Source organism: Myodes glareolus, chromosome 13, assembly GCF_982192425.1.
Source record: "Myodes glareolus chromosome 13, mMyoGla1.1, whole genome shotgun sequence".
In the NCBI taxonomy this organism is placed as follows: Eukaryota; Metazoa; Chordata; class Mammalia; order Rodentia; family Cricetidae; genus Myodes; species Myodes glareolus.
The window spans coordinates 11,142,474-11,149,906 of NC_142038.1; the positions used below are offsets into that span (position 1 = coordinate 11,142,474).

Genomic DNA, 7,433 nt, shown 5'->3' on the forward strand with positions numbered 1-7,433 from the left:
ATCACATCAGGGAAGAAGCAAACTGACCCATGAACAAGGTTGAAGACTGAAGGTTCATGGCTATCACACTGTAGATTTGGGATTTCTCTAGCCTAGGACCTGGCAGTCCCAGGTCTTTTAGGTACTTTTGGATGTCCCACAGGGTGTCTGCATTCTTCTTGAGCTGAGTGACGTCATTATCCTTCGGCTTCTGTTTGATGACACTGGTTAATCCCTGAGCATTAAGGATGCACAGGAGACTGCGAAAGCAAAGTGTGAACTTCACGAATTTGTGAGTCATCCTTGCTCAGGGCCATGCTGATCTTCTCTGTGTCAAGGCAGTCTTTACCTGAGTCCCTGGAAAAAACAAGTTCTCAGCTATTTATTTTCAGTATAAAATGGTACAGAGGAAGTATTGCCCTTCCAAAAAGGAATATAGACCGCAAGGAAGGATCAGACCAGAGCGTGGCCAACAGAGCCAGGCGACCGAATCTGACAACTCCAGGTCCAACATCTGAGGCTCCTGGTGCCGTCTGCTGAGTTTCAGTGGGCTCTGTGGCCTTGTCACTGTGGCCCCGCCTCCTGTGGCATGTGCGACCTCTTTCTTGGCTGGCTCCACCATGTGCCTGGAGAGCTGCTTGGCAGATATCCATCTTCTTAGCGCTTCTAATAGCCTGGGGTATCCGTTATAACCCAACCTTCAGTTTGCAGCTTTGTGAACAGTTCAACCGGACTGCATGCTGAGAACGCAGCTCAGGTACACGGTGCCTGTCCTTAAAAGCTTCTGGAAGCTTGATACAAATCCCCACGGCCCTCTAAGTCTTCTGACTTGCATGATGTCAAAACCAGTACCATATGAATGATGAAACCTTCTACTGCTGGTTCAGAATGTAGCCTGACCCGGGGTGGCCGAGCCTGGAAAAACTCTTCCCTAAGAGAATTTTTTTGAGCGTGAGGCCTTTGAGACACTCTGTTTAGGAGCTCTCCTTTGAAATAAATGTTTTTCAAGAGGGTTTTCAGTTTTATTCCTGGGAATGGGGTCTTGCCCTCATGGCGTCATTCTCTTGTCCCAGAACAAAGTTTCTGACTTGTCCTTAGCTGCACCCGTCTCTGTTAACAGCGACAGCTGCTCTGCATGCATCTGCCTTGTCTCCTCTGTCTGCGACTTTGTGTTCCTCTCCTGAAAAATATGTATATTTGTCACATCTTTCCTACTTTCTGCCCATTCTTGTTTGAAACCTAGCTGAAGAAAGTGAGCGATAGCCATGCCACAGCCTGGATGCCTTGAAATTTCTCCCACCAAGCGGATCAGTCCATCCCATTTCAATTCAGCCTCACTCAGTTCTTTAGGACACAGAGAGAACATTCATGCATGGTCAGAACGTCACACTCAGTTCTTTAGGTCATGGAGAGAACATACATTGTCAGAATGCCACAGTGACCACACTCCAGTTCCCTTTACGACCTTTGTGCCTCCCTGAAACCCGGCAAGCCTGGCTTCACTGTGCATCCCCATCAGCACGGTGGCCTTCTGAACTCCCACCAGAAAAACCCAGTTAAGTCCGTGTATGAGATTCCAGGGCTTTTCTAGCCTGCAACTCCAAACTCCCATTCTGCCACAATCAGGCCCAAAGGGCTGCAGCTAAGATGGGCAGGTTTCTCACAAGAACTTCTTGGCACCAGTATTTTCTGTTAGGTACATTTCTCATCTCTGTGGCCAAATACTTACTAAGAAGCAACTTAAGGACTGAGGAGATTGTACAGTAGGTAAGAGTGTAAGCAAAGGACCTGTGTCTGAATCTCTGGCACCAACATAAGAGTGGGACATGCCTGTACATACCTATACCTGTGGCAGTATGGGGTGGACACAGACTTTTCCCAGGGGCTCACTGACCAGACAGCATCGCCAAAATAGTAAGCTTCAGATTCAGTGAGAGACCCTCTGTGCTGGCTAGTTTTATGTCTGGGGATAGAATCACCAGAGATGGAGAAAATACCTCCATAAGATGAGGCTGTAGGCAACCCTGTAGAGCATTTTCCTAATAAGTGATTGATGGGGGAGGACCCAGCCCATGGTCAGTGGTGCTACCCCTGACCTGGTGGTCCTGGGTTCCATAAGAAAGCAGGCTGAGCAAGCCATGGGGAGCAAGCCAGGAAGCAACACCCCTCCATGGCCTCTGCATCAGTTCTGGCCTCCAGGTTCCTGCTGCGTTTGAGTTCCTGACCTGACTTCTTTCAGTAATGAACTGTGATGTAGAAGTGTAAGCCAAATAAAGCCTTTCTCCCCATGCTGCTTTGGTCACGGCGTGTCATCACAGCAATGGTGACCCTGAGTAGGACCCTCTCAGAAAATAAGGTGGCAGCAGAAGAGTGAGACACCCGATGCGCTATAGCTTCAGAGCCCATGTGCATGGACGTGCACACGTACACACACGTGTGCATATGCCACACATACACACAATTTGAGGAACCATGACTGACTTCCTCCCCACTTACAGACTACCCCGACACTGAGAGACTTCAGAAGGACCCCCACTCCTTTGAGAAATACCGTTTCTTACTCTCCAAACTACAGATGATGTAGGGTTTATAAGGGAGGTGGGACAGGGTGCCACGAGTTCTCAGGGTCCTGCTGAGTGCCACCTCTTTTGTGTCACCCCAAAGGAGCCCATGTCCCACAGCTGGCATCCTGCCAGTCTGGCCATGGCACTGGGTTGGATTGTGCCAGCTCGCTCTAGATGCCCTTCTCTGTCTAAGATCTGTTGCCAAGGTTCTCACTCCGTTTCTGGGTTGCAGGCTTTCGGTCGCTATCACAGCAGAGCATCGTGGTGTCGCCCAGGGATGCTGAGCGAGAACGTGTCAGGCCTCGGCTTCAGGTGGTGTTGACATCCTCCACGTCTTAGCTCAGCTCTGTCGGTTTGCTCCCTGGCCCCTGGCCAGAGCAGTGAAATCTTCAAAATCCCCTGAGCATCAGCTCAGGCGCTAACTAACTGGAGCCCATAACACTGGAGGTGTGGCTTAGGAGCTCAGTCTCTTGATGTGTGAAAACCTGTTACTGTTGCTTGGTGTGGGACCTGTGGTGATCAGAGTGGAGACTGAGGCAGGAGGATCACTGCAAGTTTGAGGTTAGCTTGGTATACATAATGGGGTTTCAGGGTTGTATTGTGAGACTCCACCTCAAAAATTAATGAAAAGCATGACTGAAACTGGGCTTTAGTCCCAGCACTCGGCCGCAGAGGCTGACTCTTGAGCTTGAGACCACGCTGGTCTACAAGGGTTCCTGGACAGCCAGAGCTACACAAAGAAACCCTGTCTCGGGAAAACAAGCAAAAAAAGATAAGTGAAAAGAGGTTATGTTTCCTAAAATGAGTTTAAAAATGTAAGTTTCTTTCGTTTCTTTTTTATTTTAAAATTTCTTTCTTTCGGGGCTGGAGAGATGGCTCAGTGGTTAAGAGCATTGCCTGCTCTTCCAAAGGTCCTGAGTTCAATTCCCAGCAACCACATGGTGGCTCACAACCATCTGTAATGAGGTCTAGTGCTCTCTTCTGGCCTGCATATATACACACAGACAGAATATTGTACACATAATAAATAAATAAATAAATGAATAAATATTTTTTTTTAAAAAAATTTCTTTCTTTCTTTTCTTTTTTCTTTTGAAGTGTAAGTTTCTGACTTAGAAGTGTTCACATCTGGCCATAGTCAGGCCTGCTGGGTACACAGCTGGAACAGACCTGTTGGTGCAGGAAGAAATAAAAGTCAGCCAAACCCATCACTAATGGGTCACCATTCCCACACCCTCCCCTGGTTCTCCACTGTGAGCTGTGAGCCTGGGGTCACTGGTGCTCTGACCTGCACTTTATGCAGGCTCCTGGGACTACAGGGAGCCACTACTGTATGGGACAGCGTATACTCAAGAAATGGTGGTGATTGGCATCCTCAGTCCGATAATTTTCTGGTACATTTCTGGCTTGCTACATAGCCAACCAACAACCAAATCTATGTCGTGAATCTTGCCAATCTTATCACCTGGATCAATGTTCTTTGGCCTAGACCAGCTTGGAGTTGTGGGGCCAAGTAAAACATTGCAGGTCGGAAATAGCCCCAGGCTGCTGATTTGCCATCTCTGGGCTGTGCATACTTCACGGGGCCAGCCAAGAATTAAGTGTTTGCTAAGTGCTGGGCAGTGGGCCAGACTCTGGGGCCAGTCTTCATCCTCAAGTAGCCGGCACTCTCTGGTGTAACAAACTGTCGTCACAAATACCAACGCAAGACGATGAGGCAGCAAAAAGAAGTCGGCTAAACTGTCTGGCCGAATGGGGTGAATGGGTGACGGCAGTTCCTGTGGATGGATGAGACTCTTCCAGCAAAGGCTGAGGAATGGGTAAGAACAATGGTTCCCAGCAGAGCTCTACCTGGAACTCAGATAACTCCATCAGCTTCTTCACCTGGTGGTACTGGAAAGTAGGTTCTGGCGGCAGCTATGCCGTGCCGTGGCAGACTGTGCCGTGACGTGGCAGGCTGTGCCGTGACGTGGCAGGTCAGGGAGGGCTCACCTGCCACAGAGGGATAGCTGGCTGTCTGTTGATGAGGAAACCTGGAGCAGATGGTAAAAGGGAGATGACCGATGGTATTTCAGCCTCGTGGCCAGCCTCAGCGGTGAGCATGACTGTCGTTTGTCCTATTCACTTTCTGGTACAAAGATTTTTCGGTAGATTATGATTGTCTACCACTTTGAAGACTCAGTGGCAGAATGGACTTCATGTGGGGCATGAATTGGTCAGGGTGATGGGAGGAGGAGACCACCTGGGGAGCCTCATTGTGTGCCCTCTGCCGTTCTGTGGTTTCAGGGAAGGTGTGTGCCCTAGGGCTCAGGCTGGCAGCACTTATTCAAGTGTGTGCGGTCTGATTGGCTCGTGTGGTTCCCGCACAGCCAAGAAGCCAGGGGAGTTAATGGCCCTGGCACAAATACAGTGGCAAATAGAAAGCAGCTAATAAATGTCCTCGCCTCACACGTCACAGCCAGGAGACAATGTCCAAGTGTGATTTGGTTCAGCAGTTGTGGGAGGCAGTCTCAGGAGATCCCAGGGGACTTGAGCACCGAAGGCAGCGTCTCTGACGATGGACTGTGTTGGCTTTTCCCTTCACTTTTCCACTCCCCACGGTTTCTCAACTCCCATTTCCCCGAATCTGCTTTCTAGGAGAACTAAAACAGAAGGCAGAAGGAAACGGTCAGCATTCACCCTGGTTTTGACATGCTGGAGAGATCCCTAGTAGAAGCAGGCAGTGGGTGTTGGCCCCAGGACCTCTCCATGGAGATGGAGATTTCTGTGTTAGCTTATGGTGGCTGTCGTTGGGCAGGTTTAGGGAAAGCTTATCTGAAAGGAACCATGGAAGCATGAAAGCCTTTCAAAGACAGTGCTTCTTAACCAGGGAGCATTTTATCACACTGAGTACAGGTGACAATGCTTGAGGCATTTTTGTTTGGTGTGTGTGTGTGTGTGTGTGTGTGTGTGTGTGTGTGTAGTGATGGAGATAGGTGCTCCTACTGGTACCTAGTGAATAGAAGCAGAGATGCTGCTAGTAGCCTGTAGCATGCAAGTGAGGCCCCAGGAGGAACTCCCTAGCTCCAGAGCAGGAGACATTGATGAAGGAGAACTGCTCCAAGAGATTACAAGGGGGTGGTAACTAACACCCCATTTGCCGAGCCTTCTGAGCTCGCCACCCCAAGCAGGTTTGGCTCAAATCATCATGGCGGACAGTCGACAAGATCCCCTTCTATTAGAGACGTGCTGTGACAGAAGGCAATATGGGTAAAACAGTGAAAATGTATTTTCTATTAGACAACAGATTTTGTAGTGGGGTTTCGGGACCTGTAGGATTTATCCCCAGACACATTCAGACTACCCACCAAAGGTCCCGCTCTGCAGAGACCGCTGACTGGCCTCATCAGGTCTTAGCTCGGCCAAGTACAATGGGTAGAAAAGTTGAAAAGCAGACAGAGGGAGAGGTGAGAAAGAGGCCCAGTTGGTTCCACGTTGCTCTACCTGCCTCTCAACAACCTCCAAACTGGGAAGTCGGCATGGGGGTCTGGATGGAGACAGAAACGAGGGTTCCCCTCAAGGAGCTCCAATCTACATGAAAAGAAGAAATGACTGTGGCCCTACTGACCAGCTCACAGAGAAGACTTGAGTGTGGTTACCAGGGTGTTGGGGACCACCCTGCACAGACACCCCTCAGGAGAGGGGATGAGAAGATGCAGAATCAATGATGTAGGCTCTGGCAGTCAGCTGAAAGCAAAAGCCGACTCATTTAGTTTCTTGAGTTCTTTATATATTTTGATTACCCTAATTGTCATCATAGAACCTACACCCAGTAACTGATGGAAGCGGATGCAGTGACCACAGCCAAGCATGGGCTGAGCTCCTGGAGTTCAGCTGAAGAGAGGGAGGAGAGATTATATGAGTGAGTGGGGTGGGGGGTGGTCAAGATCATGATTGGGAAAACCGCAGAGAAAGCTGGCTTGAGTTGGTGGGAGCTCATGGGACTCTAGACTGACAGCTGGGGAACCTGCATGGGACGGAACTAGCTCTTCTGAATATGAGTGATAGTTACATGGCTTGATCTGTCGGGGAGGAGGGCCTGACAGTGGGACAAGAACTTATCCTGGGTGCGTGAATTGGCTTTTTGGAACCCATTCCCTATGGTGGGATACCTTGCTCAGCCTTGATACAGTAGAAAGGGGTTTGGTCCTGCCTCAACTTGGTATGCCAGACTTTGTTGACTTAGCCTTACCTCCTCTGAGGAGTGGAATGGGGGAGGGTGGGGGTCAGGAGAAGGGGAGGGAGGGGGAACTGGGGCTGGCATGTAAAATGAAAAAAAAATTAAAGAAAAAAAAGAAAAAATGTTCCACAGGCCTCCAGGCCAAACTGATGGATTTATTTTCTCATTTGGTGTTCCCTCTTCCATATTGAGCCTTCCTGTGTCAAGTTGGAAAAAAACTAGCCGTGTACATTTTGTTTTAAAGTGTGTCTGTTTTTAGAAAAGCATCGATATTCTGGTTTGGAGAAATGGTAACTTTTTTCCTAAACCCAGATGATCAGGGTTCTCCCGTGCCACAGCTTTGCTGCAATGCCGCAGCTGCCCAGCAGAGGGCGACTTCGGTCTTCCCAGCTCCTGCATGGCAGGGAACCAGCCCCTTTCTTACGGAGACTTGGAGGCCTTTTCTCAAAGCGATGCTTTGGAAACTTTTTGCCAGTGACCCACAGTAAGATATGCGCATCTTGATGCGCTCGGGCTTAAGCTCATGTATGTTTGGCGAAACAATGCTGCTTACGGTCCTCTGCGCTGGGATCTTTCTGAGACTCGGGTATTTCAAACAATACCGCTACAACGCACGCACGTGGCTGATCTGAGAGCCCACCAAAGGGTGGAGACCTTGTTCTGAGACTCAG

At 49.4% G+C, this 7,433-nt stretch overlaps 1 non-coding gene across 1 annotated transcript; it reads right to left on the reverse strand.

Moving 5' to 3' along the window:
* Window positions 1-245: 245 nt before the first annotated feature.
* Window positions 246-347, reverse strand: LOC125390669 (U6 spliceosomal RNA). Its single transcript, XR_007228842.1, has one exon. It is a non-coding gene; the product is annotated as a U6 spliceosomal RNA (small nuclear RNA).
* Window positions 348-7,433: the final 7,086 nt, after the last annotated feature.